The 14,100-nt window shown below is 46.7% G+C and overlaps 1 pseudogene; it reads right to left on the reverse strand.

The window, feature by feature from the left end:
- Positions 1–270: 270 nt before the first annotated feature.
- LOC104664572 lies at positions 271–918 on the reverse strand (annotated as a pseudogene).
- Between the last annotated feature and the right edge of the window lie 13,182 nt (positions 919–14,100).

The following is a 14,100-nucleotide window of genomic DNA, read 5'->3' on the forward strand; positions in this document are numbered from 1 at the left end:
AGACACTTAATACTCTTCTAGTGGTACATTCTAATCAACACATTTTGAAAATCTTGATTTTTAAATAAAGCTTGTTATGTATTTAAATAAATGAAATCTGTTAATAATTTAACAGTTGAAGCACAATACATCACTATGTTGTTTTGTTTAAACTAGTTCACAGCTGTAGGAAAATGTTTGATTTTACAACTATAACCGAGGTGAGACTGGACAGTTGTAAGCAGTGAAATACTAGAATACAGTGAATGAATAAATAAAATTTTTTAAAAATCAGTGGCCATTCATTATTTTGTTTTTAGGAGCCTGGAAGAAATGGTCTTCTTTAAGTTTCAAATGTTCTGGTAAATGTAGGCGTTTCTTAGCTTCCTCAGTATCACCTTGAATTGCTGAAAAAAGTGACTCTAAAGAATCAAAGTTCTTTCAGGTCTAGGTAGCCAAGGATGGCCACATTGAAGATCTCGCCGCGGAAGTCCTGATTGAAGATACCCACGATATGCGTTTCCATGGCCTTATTTGTGTTCTTAGAGTATGGGTTCCATCCTATCCTCATGATCATCTTATAGACATCTCCACTTCCAGCACTGGCCCAACCATAATAAACGCCAGCGCATGCATCAGCTGGAAGAGTACTACTTGTTCAGGAAAGTTCGCTGTGGCCATGCCCAGTGCTTGGATCCACAGCACCTGGCCTGGGCAGAAGTAGAGCTGGTGCCTCAGAATGCAGTCCACTCGCTCGGGGCACAGGCTGTGGCCCAGTCCACGCTTTGCCCAGACCCCCGCACAAGGGGGTCCATCGGAGGACTGGGTGTGAACTCTGTGCTGGGGCAGACGCCCACGACATGCAGTGGTGGGTGGGTCTCTCACGCCGCCGACCCCAGGAATAGTTTCTGAGGCAGCTGGACTAGGGAGTACTGTCATCTGCACCTGCTTCTCCCACACACTTCTCTGATGGGGGCCCCCAGGGACGACACTGATGGGAGCAGAGGCTTCTCAGGGATGATTTGGGGATGATTTGGATGGGGAAGGCAGAGAGAAGAAACAAGTGGTTTTGGATTATGCAAGTTCTACTGTATTGATGCAAAACTTCAATTCGTCCGCACCACCTCCATTTAAACGGAATCAAACACGTGTTCGCACAGCATCAGTTTCACCATGTCTGAGGCCCCGGACCCGGGTTGGGGAGAGGTTTGCCTGAGCATGCTGCAAGACCAGGCACAGCCAGGGATGTGCAAGTGCACACCTGCACCCACACAGGCGAACACAGCCCAAACGTGCAGGCACACAGTGCCGTCTCTCGGCGGACAGACTGCGAAGGGAAGTGAAGTGAGACCCGAGCCGGGTGCCAGGCCAGTGAAAATCCTGAACTGGCTGCTCCTGGCTCCGGAGAGTGCAGATTCATAGGGTATGTTCAGGTGAATGCATGGGTTTTAATGCGTGCTAAGAGACCTCTTTGATGGAGGTTTCAGGGTAAGATTCAATCTTTACACTTCATGACAGCCCTGGCTCCCACCCCAGCCATCATCTTAGGACATGTCAAACGTCCTCTCCAACAACCACTACAATTCAGACACTTCAGATATTTAAGTTCTTCCCCTTGGTGCAAACAAACCCAGCAATGGCAGTTATTGCATCATCTAAAAAGAAACATTCTCTTCACAATTAAACTCATTCTTGAGTATTCAAATCCAGTGACTAGGCAATCTTAATCATCTTCTCTAAAGCAAACAGAAATTTCCGCCAGATTATCAGGCCCACTTAACTTCCTGAAGCCAGTCCCTGAGGGAGCATCACCAAGTCTCCTACTTAGACCACCGGGCTTGAGGCAGCTCTGGACACCTTGGGCACAGTCAGGGAGAGTGGGAGAAGGGAGTGGAGGGGCGCCACCTGCTTCTGCCATCTGGGTCCCTCTGCGTCTCAGTCCCCTTCAGCTAGAGCCCTCCCACTGCTCTCATACACCTCATACTCAGATTTCTGACTGAAATCCTCTTCCCCATCTCTGGCCAGACCACAAGCTCTTTCTTGTCTTGGTGAAGCCACAGGTGTGTGACAGCTTGGTCTCCATTTGCCCACCAAACCCAGCCTCCTCACCAATGGCCCCTCAAGTCCTTCTCTCCTCAAGACTTCTTTCCTGACTATCCTGCCCCCAGTCGACCTTGCACCCCAACCTTGCTCTCTTCTCCACCATCACTAAGGAAGGCTTTTCTTGCCTACTAGACAACAAGCTTCTTCCCCAGGCAATTTATTTTCCCTAGCTCAAAGGTTACCATTCACCCTTGGTGTTTATTGACATGATTTCACTGAACTACAGATGTAGCATGTGTGGCAGCTGGGGTGTGGGGGAGAAACAAAGGTGACCTGTACCATCTACACGTGACATTCCTTTCAGTTTTCCTTCCCAGTTCGTTTGTTTCTTTGTTCTTGCATCAAACATTGCCCATTTATCATTTGTCTGGTACTGTGAAAGACATTGAGCATAATAAGATAGATAAGACACAATTTCTCCCCTCAGTCCCCAGGGGAGCTCGGAGTCTAGTAGGACAGCAGTTAGAGGTTCACAGCAGATAGCTACAATACAGTGTAGTGAGTGCAGTGATAAGGCATTGTGGGAGTGATGCAGAGGGGCTCCGAACCTGGGTGGGAAGGAGGCTCAGCTGAACGTTGAAGGATGAGTAGGCAATAGCCAGGGGCAGGTGGGGGCAGGGGGAGGGAGATCGAGGGATAGTGGTGTAGCAGGGAAAGGGAACTGTGGAAGGCACCATGACGTGTGCTGAGAACTGAGGGTAGTTTGGAGTTGCTGTAACTGAGGTTTGAGGCAGAGAGTGGTGAGCGATGAGGCCAGAACTGCTCTAACTCTGGGGGGTGCCATACATACTGCAGTCGTCATGATAGGTAGCCCCTGTTGTGCACAAATTTTGTGGCCTTAGTCCATGGCCCTGAATGTGGCTGAGAGGTAAAGCTAAGCTTGGTGATAAGGACTACAATCTGATAAGGACTGAAGAAATTGAACTTCAGCCTCATGCTATCCCCAGGTGGCTGAGCCCCTACCATGCTGTGTCCCTCTGGGCACCCATATGCTGGTCTTTTCCTTCTCACCCCTTCCTCCTTAGATCACAGGCTGTTAGAACTAGAAGAAACCTTAAATGCCATCAAGGGCAATCACTTCTTTCAACAAATAAAATAACACGAAAGCAAATAAAGTCCCAGAAAAGGGATTGGTTTGCCAGAGGTCACATAGTCAGTGGTAAAATCTTCCAGGTCTGTTTTTCCCCCAGACCCACTTACCTACTGGCAATATCCCCAACATCCACCCTGCCCCCCACAACTTCTCCTGGTGTTTTCTTTCAGGCATTTGGATGTGGCTGAGGCTGATTTGTCAAATCCCCTCCCTAAACCTTATGGTTAATGAATTGGGGGTGGGTCCTGGCAGTTGGACAATGAGGCCCCTGGAGAGGTTTATTGGGGAGCTGTAGGAAATGCACTTCCTTCCTGAGCAAACTTCCAGAAGTGCCAGGTGCTCCTGGATGTGTGGGAAGGACCTGCACACAGCCACTGGGTAGAAATTCTCAAAGGAAGTTTGGAAGAAGGGGAGCCTTGGGAGACACACAAATGTAAGGCAGCAGAGCTCCCATCTTTAACATTCCCCCTCACCCCTTTGGGAAAGACTGCCAGAGACACCTGTACAGCCTGGTGTGTGGTCTGGGGTGACTGTAGAGAGGGGCAGTCAAAGGAAGAGAGACTTTCCTGTTGCCACCTACTTGGTAGTGTCGTTGGGGTCGGGGGCAAACACTTGGAATTTCAGGCCATGATCAGGGAGGGAGCAGTGGTCCCCCCCACCCCACCCCCGTGATGCTGGGAGGCCTGGAAGAAGCCTAGAATGCTCACAAGCCCCTGGTGCTTGTGCAGCTGTAGGCCTGGGTTGCACATGTATCAATTCTGTGTATCAACAGCAGGTGTTTATCCTCTCTTCCCCTATTTTCTCTCCCCTTGATGTAAGCTGTCTTGTGACTTGTTTTGGCCAATGGAATATGAGAGTAACACTAGCAGGAGCTTTAAATGGGTTTGTGTGTTTTGGCTTCATCTCCTGAGCTTTCCGGGTTATGAGGAGAGCTTGTCCTGAGTGTCTGCTAGAGCTTGTCCTGAGTGTCGGCTAGTTCCAGGACGAAGACCCACAGTCTGAAGCAGAACCACAACATCCGATGTGCAGGCTATTGAATGAGAAATAAATACAATTGCCATCTGAGATTTCAGAGTTGTTTGTTAAGCAGCATGGTCAGAGCAAACCCTAGAATACAGTTATTTTGAGAAAGACTGAAAACACAAACGACCAGTGACAACACAAAAAGGTTTTCTTCTCTCATGTAAAAGTCCAAAGGTAGGCCATCCAAGGAGTCACCAAGACCCAGGACCCTTCCAGCTTTCAGTTTCATCCTCTCCAGGTTGTGGCCTTCATCTTCATGATCCAAAGTGGAGTGAGTGATCAGAGTCCACATTCTAGCCAGCAGGAAGTAAGGCTGAAGGATGGCAGAGGACATGCCTGTCCCTTTAAGGAGACTTCCTAAAAGTTTTACACCGGCAGTAATTTCGAAAATATTTAATGACCAGTAAGGCATGGGTTTCAGTTAATCAGAATGAATGCCAGCTATAAACAACAGGTACATCTCTACCTGGGCATGTGGGGTAACTATCAGCCCTGATCACATCTTTCCACTTACAGATTTCATTGGCAGATCTTAGTCACATGACCACACATAGCTTCAAGGAAGCCTGGGAAGCACAGTCTTTACTCCAGACAGCCTTGGATCCAAACACAAGTTGGAGGTTCTAGTATGGAGGGAGAAGGAGAAGGTATTTACAGTGGGACAGCTAGTGTCTCTGCTACGCAATTAAAGACACTTAGCAGAGCTCTTGGTACAGGTCCATAAGCCCTTTCCACAATTTAAAAAAGAATTTTCCAAGTTTCTCTGAAAACTTTCATGAAAAAGTATTTTTCATAAATCATTAGTCAGCAGAATCTGACCTGATGTGTCTATTCAATTTGGGGCGAATATTCATACATTTGCTGCAGAAATATAATGTGTTTGATTATGAGATACTACCCTGGATCCCCCTACATACATAGAGTATGTATACACATACACATATATGCACGTACACAGTATTACCTTTATAAAATCTAAAAAAAGCCTGAACTTGAAGCACGTTTGCAGGGTTTTGGATAAATCAGGTGATCATACATCCCAGTTTTACAATTGTAGTCCTGGTGAAATTATTGATAGCTCCCCCACCCCTCCTTTACACTTTCAAAATTGCCTGGTTTGCATGATAAATTATATGGTCAACCTGTGGATAAGGGATTGTGTATCTGTACAAAGTTAAGCTCTCAATAAACGGCAGCAGTTATTACAATTCCCAAGTCGAGCTCTTATGGCCCCTGTGTATATACAAGAATATACTAAAATTTTTTAAGGTAGCCATTCAGTTCCTCACACCTAAACAGTACCCTCATCCCGATTTTGGCACCATTCTTTATGAATTGGCTTCCAAGACTGCGTGGCAGCCAACTTCATCCCAGCTGCCTCTTAGTGGTCACAGGGTTGGAAGTAGTGAGCACTAAATCAAGGCTGTTTTATTGAAGCAGAAAAGGGACTAGCACATTTTGAATGTTGACAGGCTATTCTTTCTTTATTTATGGTGAGTTTAAAAATAGGCCTGGAGATGACTTTTCGCAGCTGAATTCTGCACTCATGATATCCCCTTTCCACAGGAGAGATGTGGAGAACATCCGACTGGAAAGTCCGTTTCTTGATTTGAGGTTTTTCCTCCAGGTTCCACAGTCAGGAGTTCAACTCCCGGGACAGGCGCCAGTGTCTGTCTAAGCAAGGCCAGGCCTGAGCAGCATTGTAGATGGTCCCTTTCTGTTCCCTCCTCCCTGCATTCCCTCACCATCCCTGCTCGACTTATCCTCTTCCAATTTCCCACAGCAAAGCACAGTGTGATATTTCCCAAACTTGGCTCATCTTCATTTGCATCTGGGGGTGTTGGAAAACACAGATTGCTGAGCCCTGCCCCCAGGAGAGTAATCGAGGAGGCTGGGGCCAAGGCCACGAATCCGTATTTTTAACTGTCCCCTTGGTGATTCTGAAGAGCACCCTAGATCAAGAAACACTGGGCTGGCGGCTCACACCTGTCATCCCAGCACTTTGGGAGGCTGAGGTGGGAGGATCACTTGAGGTCAGCAGTTCGAAACCAGTCTGGCCAACAGGGTGAATCCCTATCTCTACTAAAAATACAAAAATTAGCCAGGCGTGGTGGTGCGCACCTGTAATCCCAGCTACTTGGGAGGCTGAGGCACGAGAATCACTTGAGCCTGGGAGGTGCAGGTTGCGGTGAGCTGAGACCATGTCACTGCACTCCAGCCTGGTTGACAGAATGAGACTCTGTCTCCAAAAACAAAAGAAAAAAGAAAAGAAAGAAACACTGGCATAGTGCAATGAGCAAGGGCTTTGAAATCAGACTGGAGTTCAAATCCAGCTTCTGCCGCTGTGGTCATGGGCCATTACTAAGCTTCTTTGAGTCTCAGTTTGCCCATTTGTAAAAGGTGAAAATTGAGAAAAAAAACAACAACTATATATAGTTGTTGTTATTGTTGTTTTGAAGGGTAGCATTTTGCTCTGTTGCCTGGGCTGGAGTGCAATGGTGTGATCAGCTCACTGCAACCTTAAACTCCTGGGCTCAAGTGATCTTCCCGCTTTAGCCTCCCGTGAGTAGCTAGGACTACAGGCACCTGCCACCGTGCCTAGATAATTTTTTAAATTGTCGTAGAGAGAGATTCTCACTATGTTGCTGAGGCTAGTCTCGAACTTCTGGCCTCAAGCAATCCTCCTGCCTCAGCCTCCCAAAGTGTTGAGATTATAGGTCTGAGGCACCACACTCAGCCAAAACAATGTATTTAAAGATCCTGAAACCATAATAGGTAGATTAAAAGGACTCAATAAATTATAACTTCCCCCAAGTTCTGAATCACAATAAAGCATAATTGATTAATAAGACAGTTGTGGGTTACTCTTCCAGAGAGACCAGCCCAGCATTTAAAGGGGGAGGGACAAAGTGTTAAGACCAAGAATCAATTCTCTCGCGGGGTACAGTGGCTCACCACTCATAATCCAAGCATGAGGGGTTGCAGTGAGCTGTGTTTACACCACTGCACTCAAGCCTGGGCAACAGGCTGTCTCCAAAAAAAAAAAAAAGAAGAAAAAAAAATTAATTATTCCCTAGACCTTGGTGGAAATGTTTGAGGGGAACAGGAGAGATCTTCCTAGCCCCTGTAAATTATACCTAAAGGATTTCTTCTTCTTTTTTTTAAGACAGAGTTTTGCTCTTGTTGCCCAGGCTGGAGTGCAACTGGCACGACCTTGGCTCACTACAACCTCCACCTCCCAGGTTCAAGCAACTCTCCTGCCTCAGCCTCCCAAGTAGCTGGGATTACAGGTGCCTGCCACCACGCCTCGCTAATTTTTTTTTGTATTTTTAGTAGAGACGGGGTTTCACCACGTTGGCCAGGCTGGTCTCTAACTCCTGACGTCAGGTGATCTGCCTGTCTCGGACTCCCAAAGTGCTGGGATTACAGGCATGAGCCGTCTTGCCCAGCCGATTTCCTATCTTAATGGAAAAATTTTAAAACCTTTACCCTTTATTTGTCCCTTCTTGCCAATAATCCTTTTCCTGTCCCTCATTTCAAAATCAGATTGGTCTGATTCTATCATGCCAAAACTACTGATTAATTTTAGCTTATATTTGATAGAATGACAGCCTGTAGGGGGAAAGTTGATTAAGTCTGTTTCTTTTGTCATAATCATAGTATAGTCCCTATATGATATTTACTCAGCTCTCTTTGGCTTGGGGCAGGGATAACAGGATGCAATGGTGAGCTATCAATCACTGATAATGGCTTTGGTAGGCTTTCATGATGGCCACAACCATGTTCCATGTCCCTGTAAATTCATAGCTCCACATCCATGGGATGGAGCCACAGGTGGAAGTGGTTCTTGGAGGAAGGTGGTGGAGAGGACTCTTTTTGGCATGAATGCCGAAAGGGTTTCTCCAGCTCTCCAATAACAACAAAAGCAGTTTTGTCTCCCATGTTATTGTATGCAGTCAACAAATATTTATCAGTTGCTTGCTTGATTTTATGTTTCTATATATGCAATTTCTCTAAAATCTTTAGGAATCTAAAGTTCTTGGTTCTAGGAATCTAGTTCTTGGTTATGGGAGAGGCATGGAGGGGGAGAGATGAAGTGTGAGATTAGATAACATTTTATAGTTTAACTTTTACATTTCTGCTATATTGTGTGGCTATATGGCTTAAGGAGAGAAGATGGTCTTTGGAGTTTGACATGCTTGGTTTCAGATCTTGCCCCCACCATGCTATTATTGAGGATAAACTCTCAGTGGCATAACCCAGTGAAACTTTATCTCATCTAAGTCGTAGTCTAGTGCAGGGGGCAGAGGGCAGGATGATGGGTGCTCTGCTTCATGTAGTCATTCAGGGATCCAAGCTCCCCTCGTCTTCATCACATGGCTCCATGGTACCCTGAGTCATCCAGATAGTGATGTGAAAAAGGGAAGTGGAAGCTCATCTGCAAAGTCTTTACGGGCCAGGCCTGAAAGTGGAAAAAATCACTTCTGTCCCCATTTCAGTGGCCAGAACTCAGTCATGTGGCCTGCCTAACTGCAAGAGAGCTAGGAAATATAGTTGAGTATGTGTCTAAAAATGAAGAAAATGGATACTAATGAGCATTAAAAGGTTCTGCCACAGCTATTCATCAGCTTTGTGACCTTGAGCAAATGACTTCAACCTTCTTAGCCTCAGTTCACTCATCTGTATAATGGGAGTAATACAGATCTCATGGGACTGTTGTGAGACTTAGAGGAAATAGTATACATGACGTGCTTGATACCCAGTGCATCCTTCCCATTTTAAATATACAGATAAACAGTTTTTCCTTCCTCTGGGCAACTCGAAATATTGACTAGTTGAAAGTTGGCCTTCAGCAAACTTTTATGTCATTAGGGGAATATGGATCAGCACACACAGCTCCTATGCCCTGGGAGTAGAGGGTTGAGTTTGGGTGATCTCTCAGGGAGGCAGTAAAGTGGTCCCTGAATCTTGGGGGAGTTTGTCTTAAGGTATTTTCACAACATATGTGAAGGTTTTGCTGAGCTATTATCTGAATAAACAGGAACAGTGGTTCTCTAGTTACTTCAAGGAAAGTACCAGAACAAAATGATTTCCATGCAGCACCAAGCATTTATGTTAATAGAAGTAAAAAAATCTGATGGAACTACTGGACTATTACAAAGACTTTGGAAGAATCTTTCCTTCTCTTGAGATCTTTAAGAAAAGGTTAGTTTCTTTTTTCTTTTCTTTTCTTTTTTATTTTCTCCTTCCTTCCTTCCTTCTTTTTCTTTCCCTTTCTTTCTTCTTTTTCTTTCTTTCTTTCTTTCTTTCTTTCTTTCTTTCTTTCTTTCTTTCTTTCTTTCTTTCTTTCTTTCTTCCTTCCTTCCTTCCTTCCTTCCTTCCTTCCTTCCTTCCTTTCTTTCTTTCTTTCTTTCCCTTCCTTCCTTCCTTCCTTCCTTCCTTCCTTCCTTTCTTTTTCTTTCTTTCCTTTCTTTCTTTCTTTCTTTCTCTTCCTTCCTTCCTTCCTTCCTTCCTTCCTTCCTTCCTTCCTTCCTTCCTTCCTTCCTTCCTTCCTTCCTTTCTTCCTTCCTTCTTTCTCTTTATTTTTTTCTCTTTCTTGACAGGGTTTGGCTGTGTTGCCTAGGCTGGAGTGCAGTGGTGTAACCTCAGCTCACTGCAACCTTTGCCTCCCAGGTTGAAGTGATCCTCTTGCCTCAGCATCCTGAGTAGCTGGGATGACAGGTGCCACCATGCCTGGCTAATTTGTTTGTGTTTTTGTAGACCGGGTTTTGCCATGTTGCCCCAGCTGGTCTCGAACTCCTGTGCTCAAGAGATCTGCCAAGTGCTAGGATTATAGGCATGAGTCACTGCTCCTGGCCAGAAGAGGTCAGTTTCTATATTTTGGGGCTGTTCAGCACATTTCTTTTTAGGATCAGAAGAATGGGCTGAGGCTTCTGGGGCCACCTTCATCCCTCCTGTCCTTTCATGGAGTGGTCCTTTTCTCCCTTCTTCAAGAAATGAGGCACCTAAGCCTTTGTGGCTGAGTTGACCTGCCTCTTAGCCTCTGAGGCCTGCTTTATAGGAACCTCCAGAATGCTTAACCCCTGATCGGGTTCCAGAACAATGTCCTAGAACATACTGTGCACTCGATCAGCCATACCCAATGAGAGCCAAGTTCAAGAGGGTCAGTGTAGGGAGATGCAAGGAGAGGAGAATAATGAAGTGCTGTCATGGGAAGAAGATATAAATAAAATGCCCCTGTTTCCAAAGAGGCAGTACAGCCCACAGGCTCTGTTCTCGGGCGTGCCGTGGAGCTAAACCAGAGCTCAGAGTCAAGACAGGAGAAAGAAGGCACAGGCTTGGCGGCCAGACGCTTTTTCTTCCTCTGCTCTCTGTTGGGTGGCTTAGAGGATGCACACAGAACCCAGACTATGCTCTTTCCTCTGAATGACTTCCAGCCACATCCCTCCCCGACCCCAAACTGAAAGCCATTCTATTTTAATATTTCTCTTGGGAAGTAGATTCCAAAATTTCCCTAAGTCTTCCCGTAAGAGGAGACTCTGATTTCCATTAAATCCAGGGTCACATAGTTTTCTATATTCATTTGCATTTGGTTTGCATAAATTAGCATGCTACCAAGTCCTGGACTCTGAGTCAAAGCAAGCCAGGGAATTAATGCAAAAAGACTCAAGCTTCTGTTACCCTGGGAAATGGCAGAGGAAGACAGCTTCAGCCTCAGAGCACACAGCACTGAGTTGTAAGAAACAGGTCTCATCATCCCCTTGGCCAGCAGATTTTCACCCTGGGCCCACTGAGAAGCCTGCCAGGGGGTCCTCTGTTGTCTGGACCCTGAGGCTTCATCCTCAATGTGTTGGAGCCTAGGAGAGAAGATTAGAGTTATGCGGTAGGTGTGGGAGCTGTGTTTGATGGGATAGGAGTTGGGTGAGGAGGGATCCTCGGTTTTGGGTAAAGGCAAAAAGGCAAGGAAGCCAGGAAAAAGCAAGGAATTGGAATAAAGACAGAGTGTGGGAGAAAGGGAGTGAGCTGGGTACAGGGGTGGGAGCAGATGTAGAAGGAGGAGGACAGAGAGTCTGAGTCGGGATTGAGACAGCCCGTGGAAGTGGACCCCTAGTGTAGAAACAGGAGAACCAGAAAGGAGAGGTAAGAGGGGGCAAGAGTTGGGGGAGTTAAGTAGAGGCAAGCCAGCAGGCAAGCACCTGCATGGCTAGTTGAGAATGGAAAGGGGACGTAGTGATCTAGGAAGTTTCTGTTTAAAGGCAGAGAGTGTATGGTCAGGCAGTTTCCCCAGGGGCTGTATCTATTTTCTTGTTTGTTTTTTGTTTGTTTGTTTGTTTTTGTTTGTTTGTTTGAGATAGAGTTTTGCTCTTGTTTCCTAGGCTAGAGTGCAATGGTGCAGTCTCCACTCACCGCAACTTCTGCCTCCCAGGTTCAAGCAATTCTCCTGCCTCATTCTCTCGGGTAGCTGGGATCACAAGCATGTGCCACCACTCCCAGTTAATTTTGTATTTTTTTTTTTTTTTTTTTTTTTTTTGAGATGGAGACTCGCTCTGTTGCCCAGGCTGGAGTGCAGTGGCGTGATCTTGGCTCACTGCGAGCTCCGCCTCCTGGGTTCACGCCATTCTCCTGCTTCAGCCTCCTGAGTAGCTGGGACTACAGTCGCCCGCCACCAGACCCGGCTAATTTTTTGTATTTTTAGTAGAGACAGGGTTTCACCGTGTTAGCCAGGATGGTCTCGATCTCCTGACCTCGTGATCCGCCCGCCTCGGCCTCTCAAAGTGCTGGGATTACAGGCATGAGCCACCGCACCTGGCCTGTTTCTATTTTCTTTTGCCAGACAGGTTAAGTTAGACTGGGGTTTCTTGCTGAGGTCTGTCCTGGGACTGTCTGAGGTGTCACGAAGAGCCCACAGGTACAGACAACAGATTTGAAAGTGATTCCAGGCACAGCAGATTACAGCAAGACTGAGGCTCCAAGTTGTTTTTCCAGAAGTAACAAGCTGCTCCACTACCCACACATGTAACTCATTTTCCCTGTGGCCAAGACACTCCTGTGCCTGAGGGAAAGGCAATGTCTGCAGCAGAAACGGAGCTGTCCCCCAGCCAGGGGAGAGAGTGGCACCTGGTATGGTATCCAGTGCTCTAAGGCATGGAGCTTATTGACTGCTGACTGTAGACCAGCCACTCACCACAGTGTAGGTTGGAAGCCTCCTAAGGCCATGCATTTTGCAGAGTCAGCCTGTGGTGGGGCCAGGAGTGTGGGCTCCAGTGTCACCCCTTTGGGATTTAATCCTGGCTCCACCTCTGAGGGCCTTGGATAAGTTCTTGTAACTCCTCTATGCCTCAGTTTCCTCATCTGTAAAATGGGAACAATAATGCCTACTTCATAGAGTTGTGGGGAAAGAACTAAGCACGATAATCCCCGTAGAGTTCTTAGAAGAGTGGCTGGCAGAGAGGAAACACTCAGTACAGGCTATGATGACACACGGCAGCCCTGATAAGATGCAATAGAAAGATTGCAGAGGTTGGAAAGAAACACCGGATGGGCTCCCAATTGCTTGGCTCCGTGCCCGATGTGGCAGCTGCTCTTACAATTTCAACTTCAGTTGCTACAGCCACGGCAGCAGGCTGTGTGGATGATGGCCAGGTTCAGGCGCTGGCCAACCACAGGTTGGGAAATGGCACTGTTAGCTCATGATGTTTCATCTGGTTTAATGATGTTTCTTCCTGTTTTAAGTTTTCCTTTCCTTTTTTAGGGGAGTATAAGGGAAAGAAGTTGCCCCTTCCTTTCTTTGGAGAGAAGGAATCCATGAGCTGGAAGGAGGGACCCTGGCACGAAGAAAGGCGCAGGCCCCTCCATAACTTGTTTCTACCACTCCCCTTCAAGGGCCCCTGGGGAGGGTTTGTTAGTCTTGAATCTGTGGCCAGGAGAAGCCAAAAATCCTTCGTGGGGTTTCCGCCTGTCCTAGGCCTCCTCTCAGAGCTAGCGGAGATCTGCTGGAAGGAGGCCAGGAGGAGGGGATGTATGGATGCCATCATGCCTGGATGGAGGACCAGAAGGTCTTTATAACAAATATAAAAAATATTTGTGGCGCTCCTAATATGTGGCAAACTGTGGTAGACCTGGATACCCAGAAACACGGCCACTCGCCTAAAGGAGGTTGCAGGCTATACTAATTAAAATAATTATTTCAGTACCTTCTTATCAACAGAGTCCTCCATGGAGACTCTTTCTCCCCCTGCCCCAGGCACACAGAAGCCTTGAGGTTCTCATTGTGGCCCCACAGTGACAGCACACCCAGGTGGGACTCTCAGCTTATCACTGATTTGCAGAGCTGCTGTCTTGCAGCTAAAAGCAATGTGCTGGTGGATTTAAAAAAAAGTTCTGGGAGGCTTCTTAGAAGGTCATTCTCCACATCATTAACTATTCAGATTCTGGAGCACAGTGCCAACCCCCCTCTGTTTACCACAGCCTTGATCTTCCTCTCAAGATCCAGTTGTTAATGCTATGGGATGTCTGGTGGCCCCACTAGGGCTCCCCCAACCCCCACCTCGAGCCTTAGCTTCCGCCTGTTTGGAGCTGTTATCAGAGGAAACAGACTTGAACATGAGGGAGTTGCTGTCTCTTGGGCCTGACCAGAGAGTTGTGTTTTTTTTGGCCTATATCACCTCAGATTTATCCTCAGCCTGACCGCAGTCATTATCAGCTAAATTCACCATCTCTAGATGCCCAGAAGATTTCAAAAGTGGTCTGTAGGCGGCCGGGCGCGGTGGCTCAAGCCTGTAATCCCAGCACTTTGGGAGGCCGAGACGGGCGGATCACGAGGTCAGGAGATCGAGACCATCCTGGCTAACACGGTGAAACCCCATCTCTACTAAAAATACAAAAAAAAAAAAAAAAAAAAA

This window comes from Rhinopithecus roxellana, chromosome 8, assembly GCF_007565055.1.
Source record: "Rhinopithecus roxellana isolate Shanxi Qingling chromosome 8, ASM756505v1, whole genome shotgun sequence".
Lineage (NCBI taxonomy): Eukaryota > Metazoa > Chordata > Mammalia > Primates > Cercopithecidae > Rhinopithecus > Rhinopithecus roxellana.